The sequence below is a fragment of the Miscanthus floridulus genome, chromosome 1 (assembly GCF_019320115.1).
Source record: "Miscanthus floridulus cultivar M001 chromosome 1, ASM1932011v1, whole genome shotgun sequence".
In the NCBI taxonomy this organism is placed as follows: domain Eukaryota; kingdom Viridiplantae; phylum Streptophyta; class Magnoliopsida; order Poales; family Poaceae; genus Miscanthus; species Miscanthus floridulus.
This window is the reverse complement of record NC_089580.1, coordinates 95687618-95698594: the sequence shown is the minus strand read 5'-3', so window position 1 is coordinate 95698594 and position 10977 is coordinate 95687618.

The following is a 10977-nucleotide window of genomic DNA, read 5'->3' as shown; positions in this document are numbered from 1 at the left end:
TACGCGTGCATCCGAGTGTAAGGACTTGGTTAGTCGACGAAATTTGGGAATTTGAATAATGTAGCATTTTTGTTTTTATTTGGTAATTAGTATTCGGTCATGGACTAATTAGGCTTAAAATATTCGTCTCGTGATTTCCAACAAAACTGTGCAATTAGTTTTTTTTCGTCTATATTTAATACTCTATGCACGTATCGCAAGATTCGATATGATGGCTACTGTAACACTTTTTGGGAAAAATTTTTGTAACTAAACGAGGCCTAAGATTCATGCCGGTGTCCAATGGTAATGATCAGAACGGCTATGAACCTGCAAGCGAGACCGTCGACACGATTGCATCTCAGACCCATCCACTTGTCACATGCTAACATGGTAGGGCGCATTTGGTAGAGTTCCGTCTCCAGCAAAAATAGCTTTAGTCGTAGCTTCACGGGTAGAGTAGATTCACTTAGCAGTCGAAGCAGATTTTTTTTATCATTTGATAAAATAATTTCTCCTGGACGTTGAAAGGTGAAAAGTCAATAATATCCTTCTCTTTTTTTCTTTTTCCTTTTTTCCTTTTCCCCTTTTTCTTTTTTTTTCCTTTTCTTTATTTTCCTCTCTTATTTCCGTTTTCTCTCTCCATCTTATCCCGTCTCCCTCACGGCCTCACAAATAGAGAAGGCACCACACACTCGTGATACTCGCGCCGCCACCGCCTGCACCCCACGCGCTGCCTCGTAGCCGCACTCACCTCGTCTCCACCGCGCCTTCTCGCTAGGCTGCCACGCTCTCCTGCTGCCTCTGCGCCGCCTCCCCTCCCGCACGTCGCTCCTCCCGCCGGAAGCGCCGACAGTCGCCTTCACACCACGCCGCCCTTCCCGGTCCTGCAAGTCTCCTTGCCCTCTCCCTCCTCCGCCTCGCCGAGAGCCCAGCGCTGGTCCTGCACGACTCCCTCTCCCCTCCTCTGCTTCGATGGACTGCACCTCTCCCTCCTTTGTCTCAACAATGTCGACACCGACGCAGGCAACATCGAGCTCGACGAGCACCGCCCATGCCCATGTCGCCACGGAAGAGGGGCAGTTTAGGGCTGGCCCACACGCACAGAGGATGGAGCTAGGGGAAGCTACAATTTTCGGCTCCCCTAGCGCTATTCAGCTCTCTCTCAGCACGATTTCCGGGTGGAGCATGTGAAATTGTTTCACCTTTCGCTGTTTGGTAGACGGAGCCGGAAAACTGCTCTGGGAGCATGCGCAGAAGCGTTACCAAACGACCCCTAGGTCACATGTATCCACCTCCAAACAAGACCTTAAGTAAAAGAAAATACACGAAAAGTTATCACACATGGATATGCATGTGCCAGTGAAAGGTTTTTAGCTATCTCTGTTGTATGTATTGGCTTTTCTAAATACAATGATTTTACTATGTATTTAAACATAGACCCCATTTCGTCGGCTTCGACTCTAACTCCTGTGGAAACGTCCTACCAAACGGTTTTTATGAAAAAGGAGAGTCAGAGCCGTTTTAGGGGAGCCACGAATTATGGCTCTTCCAAAACAGTTCCAGCTCCTCAAGAAGAGATTTTGGGAGGAGCTCTACCAAATAAGGCGATAGTATATATCTAATACTCTATGTCTAAATGCATAACAAAGGCTATAGATATTAAAAAACGAAGGTAAGGTTGCAAATGAAGCTCACTTTTTTATCTAATTATTATATTGCCTTATGATTTGCAAACGATGGTAAGATTGCTAAGGGTCAAGGATGTAAATTTTTTTATTGTCCTTTTCAATAAAGATACTCAGAAATAATGGCTGGTACAAAAGGCTAAACAACTTGGCATTTCTAGTAAAAAGGTTAAATAACTTGCAGCAAACGACCTCTAGAAATAATAGTATATCTAAAACTAATCTGGTCATCTTCTTTGTTCCATCGTCTACGTCCGCCGGAGCTTAAAAATCTCACAGAAAAGGCACAAAGGGAATGAGGACATCTGCAACTACCCTTGACATAAAAAGACTCTGAATACTGCAAAAGGCACTCATCACTAATAACAAGATCCAGTACTCACCAAAAGAACATCGACAAAAAAAAACACCTAACAAATACAAGTTTAGAATTCTTTATCACTAGAATAGAGTATCAGAGAAACCAGACCTTACCGTAGAATAGACTGAAAGAATATGTCAAAACCACCGTATCCAATGCCAACCAACAACCTTCTATAAACATACGGAGACTTTATTTGGATCCTATGGCCTAAAGTAGTTGGCTAAAGTTAAAGGCTAAAACTTTATACTATTTTAGCTTACTTGTGTTCTGTGAGGTTCGCTAAACTTTAAATCATACTTCAAACTTCGTGTTTGGAGCCTCAAGAGCTGAAATGGTCTAAAGTTTAGTAGCTAAATTTTGGATCGTAACCAAATAGGACCTAACTACCACCTCTAAAAAAGAGCCAACAGATCAACTAAAATATACTCGCGCAAGTCATTCGCTAACACAAAATTCCAAAATATAATTTGCTACTTAGATTTTAATTTGGTCTTCTAGTAGTTTATTAATTAGTAGTTTGTTCCCCCTTATGAATATTTTCTAGCTCCGCCCTTGATGGACGGATATATTTTATTTGAATGCACTATTATTGTCACAAAACCAAACTCTAGATAAAAAAACAATAAAAATTTAAATGTACGAAGACACAAGGCCTTGTTTATCCTAAGTGCACCCTGGTAAATCATTCAAATTTGCAGTTGTTTGGCCTAACACAATTGAGTCATTTCTATGATACTATAAAATAGTGTGGCAATGCCCATGATTTGCTGGCCTATCAAAAATGCAATTCACGGTAAGCTCAGCATCATACAGTCTCTTTTCTGTACTACTGAATCATCATCGTAACAATGTATTATGAGTCTTTAACAAGAGTTACTTAAGATGCAAGACGGGTTGTTCGTGAACACGCAAATATGTATAGTTTTTGACTCGCAAAAATTAAACTTATTTAGAATTCACGGACAACCCGTTTTGCATTTCTAACCATTAGGAAAATCAACATTGATACACACAGCATATCGTTAAAGATTTCAGACCTCGAACCCTCCCTACTGGCTTTGGCATCATCTTCCCGTACTACATTTTGGCTTGAGCAGTTAGGTGAGCGCCGACAGAAGTTAAACGAAACTTTAAAAATGACACAAAAAGTCGTCGCAGTATAGTGGTGAGTATTCCCGCCTGTCACCCGGCTAACCCGGGTTGGATCCCCGGCAACGGCGACTGTTTGATTTTTTTATAGGTTTTCATTTTCAGTTGACGTTCACACATGTTTAGTGGGCATGGGCTGCGCTTTTACGGGCCAACAGACTTTCGAAGCAACGAAGCACGTTGCTTTTTCCTTCATTCTTCTTTTGGTAATACCAGCATGCTAAGCGCGGCGCTGTTTTTTCCTTGCTTCTTCTTTTGGTAATACCAGCGCGGTATCATGTGGCCCTTTTTTCTTTTTCTTTTGAAGACATCGATAGAGCAAAATGATGTAGCAGTTGTATGCAATATTTTCTCAAGAAAAAGTGAGATGGAGTTGTTGATGGAAAATGAGACTTAGATTTTTTTTACATTAAGAATTGGTCTGATCCCCGATCTATGCTATTTAAAATGGTAGAACATAATAGTTTGTTGAATCCAAAGTTTTGTTCTATTAAGGTATAATATATGTGCAGAATAGGCTAAATGTGGATTGATTAATTTTTTTCTAATGAGTTCTACTCATCAATTAGCCTCTGTTAGTTTTTGTTAAACCATATCTATTTAGCATCCAAAACATGGATTAAAGTTTAGTTTAGTCCATCGAGACACCCCCTAGTACAGAGAGAAAAGCAAATTTACTATTTTGCCCAAGTAATCTCCTCCATGCTAGAGAGAACTGCAAAAGAGGAGAAGCTCAATTCAGTCATGACAGCTAAAAAGAGTATGATGTCAAGGTTTAAACATTCTGCAAAAATGTGCAATGAACCTTAACATACATACTAAACGAGTTGATCTAATGTGATTTTGTAAATTGTCTAGTAGATTATATCACTGGTGTAAAGCCTCAGTCTGTTGTACTATAAGTTAGGACAGTGAGTGCCTTAGAGTTATTTTAGCTCCAGGTCCTAGAAAACTGAGGACTGAGGTCTGCGGCTGGGCAGCCAGCAGACGATTCACCAGAGGGGAAAGCAAGCAGCTAGAGCGCGCAGGAGTGAGGGGCAGCTCGGCAGCGATCCAGAGGCTGGTGGCAGCTTGGGCAGTTCACGCACGAGGAGAGGTGGTGGCGACAGCCGGCAAAGGACAATGCTCTGATAGAACTTATAGGATTACTATAAACATAGATCTAATCGGGTATATGCTGTTGAATAACATTATGAACCCTAGAACGTCTACTAGTGCAGTAACAGTAAGTAGAACGAGAGAAAAGGGAGGGGTAGAAGATGGACATGTCAAACCTGACACCACAGTGGAGGAGGATCCGCTCGCGTCCGCTATGGAGTTGGTGTCTGTGCTAGGGCAGCGACGGTCGGAGAAGACGGGTGGCGGCGCAGTGCAGTGGTCGCGGTGACGCAGTCCGATGGTGGCACGGCTGGTGGCTTCCCGTCACTGGCTGCACGCCCTCTAGATCGGGTTTAGGGTTTGTCGGTGTGGAGCTTGGCTCAGGCGAACCTCGTGACTTGAGCCGCCGGTCCCCACCTCTATTTATTGCGCAGTGTGACAGGGGCCCTCCAGCCATAATGGGCTGAGCGCCTCCGATCAGGGCGTGGATCAAAGGTTCAACTGGGCCGTTGGGCCTAGTTTGGGATTAGAGATCAATCTAACAATCTCCCCTTTGATCTCCTATCATCTTTCAATTTCATATCATTTACTTTTATTCATTCCATTACAGATTAGCGCATAGAGCATGTTTCATCGTCACGGTCAATTGCCGATAGATTTAATAGCTACAACACACCACTCTGTTCTGAAATAGATACTTATCTTTGGGCCTTCTTTTGTCCAGAAATTATAGGCTTTCCCTTAAACCCATGTTGGCTACATGTTCTCTAAACACGTTGGGTGGTAAGCCTTTTCTAAGCGGATCCACGAGCATCTTTTCGGTACTTATATGCTCAAGATTTATGACATGATCCCGGACTTTATCTTTCACACATAATACTTTATGTCAATGTGTTTGGCAGCACCACTTGACTTATTGTTGTGAGCATACTGTACTGCTGGATTATTATGGCAGTATAACTTAAGTGGTCTATAGATGTCGTCAACCACCTTCAAACCGGGTATGAACTTCTTTAGCTAGTTCACCTGCCCCGTTGCCTCATAACACGCTACAAACTCGGCATACATTGTGGACGATGTAGTGACGGTTTGCTTTGAGCTTTTCCATAAAATAGCTTCCCCTACGAGAGTGAATACATATCCAGATGTGGATTTCCTATCATCTCCCGTATAATCAGAATCTGAATATCCAACTATATGGAGTGAATCAGATCTTCTATACGTCATCATGAGGCCTTTTGAAAGGTCCTAATGGCTATAGGGGGGTAAATAGCCTAGTAAAAATTTCTACAACAACACTTAACAAACCGGTTAGATAATTATGTGGCGAAGCAACTGTTGCGCTAGCCTACTAAAAATATAAGCCACCTACCACAATTCTAGTTAATATAGTTTTTATCCACACAATAGCTATGTCACTACACTAAGTTAGTGTGCTCTCAAAAGCTAACTAAAGAGCCACACTAACCAAACTAACAAGCTCTCACAACTAGCTACACTAAAGAGCTTGACAACTAGTTTGCAGTAATGTAAAGAGAGTGTACAAGATGGTTATATCGTCGAGTCGAGAAGTGGACCAATCAATCACAAGAATGAATACCAATGAAGACCAATCACCTCGAAATCAAATAATGACACAATGATTTTTACCGAGGTTCACTTGCTTGTCGACAAGCTACTCCTCGTTGCGGCGATTCACTTACTTGGAGGTTCACACGTTAATTGGCATCGCACGCCAAACCCTCAATAGGGTGCCGCACAACCAACACAAGATGGGGATCACACAAGCCACGAGCAATCCACTAGAGTACCTTTTGGCTCTCCGCCGAGGAAAGGTCAAGAACCCCTCACAATCACCACGATCGGAGCCAAAGACAATCACCACCCTCCGCTCAATGATCCTCGCTGCTCCAAGCTGTCTAGGTGGCGGCAACCACCAAGAGTAACAAGTGAATCCTGCAGCAAAATACGAACACCAAGTGCCTCTAGATGCAAACACTTAAGCAATGTACTTGAATTCTCTCCCAATCTCACAAAGATGATGAATCTATGATGGAGATGAGTGGGAGGGTTTTGGCTAAGCTCACAAGGTTGCTATGTCAATGCAAATGGCCAAGCGAGTGAGCTTGAGCTGACCATGGGGCTTAAATAGAAGCCCCCACAAAATAGAGCCGTTATACCCCTTCACTGGGCACAACTCGGGGTGACCGGACGCTCCGGTCGGATCAACCAGACGCTGGCCCTCAGCGTCTGGTCACGTGATACACGCCACGTGTCCCCTCTCTTTGAATATTGTTCGCCCGATCTCAATGGTCAATAGTCGACCGGACGCAGTAGCTAACAGTGACCGGACGCTGAACCCACAGCGTCGGTCGTTTCCAGTAAGCTTTCAGAAATGATTTTTCCTAACCGAACGCGTCCGGTCATGCTTGACCGGACACAACCAGTGTCCGGTCGCATGGTGTCTTCCTCTATGCTGCCATGTCAACATGACCGGACGTAGCCTTCTAGCATCCGGTCGCTGAGCGACCCAGTGTCCGGTCATGAGACCGAAACGCACGCCCTCTGCTGCCACTGACCGGATACACTAGTCCAACCGAGACCAGCGTTCGATCACTTACAGTGACCTCCGTCTTTTCTATCTAGGGCGCCGGTGAAGTTCCTAACCCTTGCTCAAATGTGCCAACCACCAAGTGTATCACCTTGTGCATATATGTTAGCATATTTTCACAAACATTTTTAAGGGTGTTAGCACTCCACTAGATCCTAAATGCATATGCAATGACTTAGAGCATCTAGTGGCACTTTGACAACCGCATTTCGATATGAGTTTCACCCCTCTTAATAGTACAGCTATCAAACCTAAATCTGATCACACTCTCTAAATGTCTTGATCACCAAAACAAAATAGCTCCTACTATTTATACCTTTGCCTTGAGACTTTTGTTTTTCTCCTTCTTCTTTTCAAGTCCAAGCACTTGATCATCACCATGGCATCACCATCATCATGTCATGATCTTCCTTTGCTTCACCACTTGGAATGTGCTACCTATCTCATGATCACTTGATAAACTAGGTTAGCACTTAGGGTTTCATCAATTTACCAAAACCAAACTAGAGCTTTCACCTTTCATTCCTTGCAAATAACGCAAGACTTTCTTTACTAATTTTCAGTGTTCTGTTTTAGGATTGCTCTGGAATCTACCAAGTAACCCGGTAATAAATGCCAAGTCAGGACACATACATACTTGAGCATATTGCAAGCTTCCGATAGCTGAAGCATATGGAATCGCTTTCATTTGATCGATCTCATATTGGTTCCTGGGGCATTAAAAATCCCTATATCTGTCGCCCTTGACTATAGGAGCAGGTGAGGAACTACATTTGTGCATACTGAATTTCTTTAAGATTCTTTCTATGTATGTCTTTTGTGACAATCCTAATACCCCTTTACTTCTATTTCGGTGAATCTCGATCCCTAGAACGAACGAGGCTTCGCCAAGATCTTTCATATCAAATTTTAAGGACAAAAACTTCTTTGTCTCCAGTAGTAGACTGACATCACTACTAGCAAGTAAGATATCATCCACATACAGGACAAGGAAGATAAACTTCCCATTCTTAAACTTTGCATAGACATAATTGTCCTCAACATTCTCTTTAAACTCAAAATTTCTTATTGTCTGATCAAACTTCAAGTACCACTGTCTTGAAGCTTGTTTTAATCCATAAATGGATTTCTTTAGGCGGTATCCCATTCGTTCTTTTTCTTTCATGACAAAACCTTTCGGTTGTGCCATGTAAATATTTTCCTCCAAGTCTCCATTGAGAAATGTCATCTTTATATCCATCTGATGTAATTCTAAATCATAATGTGCCACTAATACCATTATGATTCTGAATGAATCTTTACATGAGACTGGAGAAAAGGTCTCATTGTAATCAATCCCTTCTCTTTGCGTAAAGCCTTTTGCCACAAGTCGTACTTTATATCTCTCTATATTCCCTTGAGAGTCAAGTTTTGTTTTGTAGACCCATTTACAGCCTACTGTTTTGGCTTCTTTAGGAATTGTTTCCATGTCCTAAACTTTATTGGCATTCATAGAATTCATTTCATCTTCCATGGCCTCAAGCCACTTTGATGAATGATCACTTCTCATGGCTTCTTCAAAGGAGGTAGGATCATCCTCCATTTAAAATTTCTCAGTGTTGTATATTTTATAGTCAGCAGTAATAGCTGATTTTCTAACTCTTTGAGACCTTCTAGGGGCCTTCATATTTGGCACATCTTCTGTTTGAGGCTGTTGTTGCTCCCCCTCATGTGTGGCAATAGGTTCTACTGGATCCTAAAGAACATGTTCCTCATCGTCATTCATTGTTGCCACAGGCGGAATAACAATAGGTGCTGACACCACAGTATCTTGCATTGTCGGTGCAGCAATAACGAGTAGTGAGAAAAATAGCTCATGAATCATCAGAGTGGGCGCATACACCCGCTTCTCTTCAAGGTCAATTTCTCGAGCTACCATACTCCCCCTCATCATTTCATCCTCTAGGAAGACAGCGTGTCTTGTTTTTACAAACTTTATATGTCTGTCTAGACAGTAGAAATGAAAACCATTTAACTTTTCTAGGTAGCCAATGAAATGGCAACTTACTATTTTGGGATCTAGTTTCCCAATGTTTGGGTTAAATACTTTAGTCTCAGCAGGACTCTCCCACACACGTAAGTGGTTTAGTGAGGGTACTCTTCCTGTCCACAACTCATACGGTGTTTTGGGCATCGACTTACTTGGTACTCTATTGAGAATATAAATGACGGTTTTTAATGCCTCCATCTATAGGTTCAACAGTAAGGTGGAGTAACTTATCATGCTGCGCACCATATTCATCAGAGTACGATTGCGTCTTTCAGCTACTCCATTCTGCTGAGGTTCGCCCGGTATAGAATACTGGGCTACTATGCCATTCTCCTGTAAGAACCTTGCAAAAGGTTCAGGAACTTGGCCATATGGGGTATGTTGACCGTAGTACTCCCCCCCCCACAGTCAGACCTGACTGTCTTGATCTTTAAATTGTGTTGGTTTTCAACTTCTGCCTTAAATATCTTAAATTTATCCAATGCTTCTGTTCTTTCTTTAATTGGATAAATATAGCCATAACGGGAGTAATCATCTGTAAATATTATGAATGAATCATAACCATCCACACTCTTTATAGGAAATGGACCACAGATGTCTGTGTAAATAATCTATAGAATTCCTACGCTTCGTTTGGCATCTTTCTTAATTTTCTTTACATACTTTCCTTTTATGCATTCTCTACATTGTTCTAAATCTAAGAGCTCTAATGGAGGAAGAATATCATTCTTAACTAATCTTTATATTCTCCCCCACAAAATATGGCCTAAACAACAGTGCCATAATTTTGACAACGCATTGTGAGCTCTCTTTTGTTTTCTGTTTACATCCATAGACGAGGATCCATTCTCATCATCGCACGCAACGTTCCCATCATCGCATACAACATTCACATCATCGCGTAGTGATAACAAATAAAGCTCATTTTGTAAGATAGCAAGACCAACACATACATTATTAAATGTTATCTTATATTTGCTATTTTCAAAATGGCAATCATATCCATCATTGTCTAAGCATGAAACACTAATCAAATTTATCTGTAAAGAGGGAACATAAAGTACATCTCTAAGTAAAAGTGTGAAGCCATCAATAAGCTCTAGAGAAAGATCGCCAACGGCTTCGACATTGGCTCGGACTCCATTTGCAACTTTAACGCGTCTTTCGCTTCTTTGCGTAGTCCTCGTCGAACGGAATCTCTATAAAGAATTAGCAACATGAACAGTTGCACCTGAGTCAATCCACCAAGTAGATTTCGAATACTATACATACATAGATTCATTTATGAACATAATCATGTTCTCACCTTTCTTTGCCATGATCATCTTTAAGTAATCGGGACAATCTTTATTATAATGTCCCTTCTTCTTACAATAGAGACACTAGTCTTTCTCTACTGTGAACTTGTTCTGCTGAGGCTGATGCAGCATGGGACCCTTCCCTTTGACTTTGAGGAGAAGTTAGTATTATTATTCTTTTTCTTGTTGTCTTTCAGATAATTGATAGTGCCACCATTGACAGCTTTCATTCTCTCCTTCTCTTGTACACACATAGCCATGAGTCTCTCCATGTCCCACTTCTCGGGCTGTATGTTGTAGTTGACAATAAAAGTGTCAACCCCTTTGGCAAGGAATCAAAAATCAGATGGATAAAGAACTCTTCCTTGAGAGTCAGATCCAATGGCTTTAGCTTGGATGCCAAATTACTCATCCTTAGTATGTGCTCTCTTATGCTACCAGTTCCATAGTACATCTCTATCACTAGCTGCTTTATTAGCTGGGTAGCATATGTCTTTGAAGAGCCACTGAACCGACTCTTTATTCTATCGAGGTACTTGGTGACGGTGTCACACTCTGGAATTGAACCCACAATTGCAGGTTCAATCGTGTTCTTTTATCACAGTCATACATTTCTTGTTGGCAGTGACCTATTTCCTATGCTTAAGGTCATAGGACATGTTTTGGGATGCAAAATCCCTCTCTTTGGTTGCCCAAGCGACATCAGCCTCGTTTGTCTCCCTCACCGATGCCACAGGCTCAGTAGAACACGATGAGGTGAC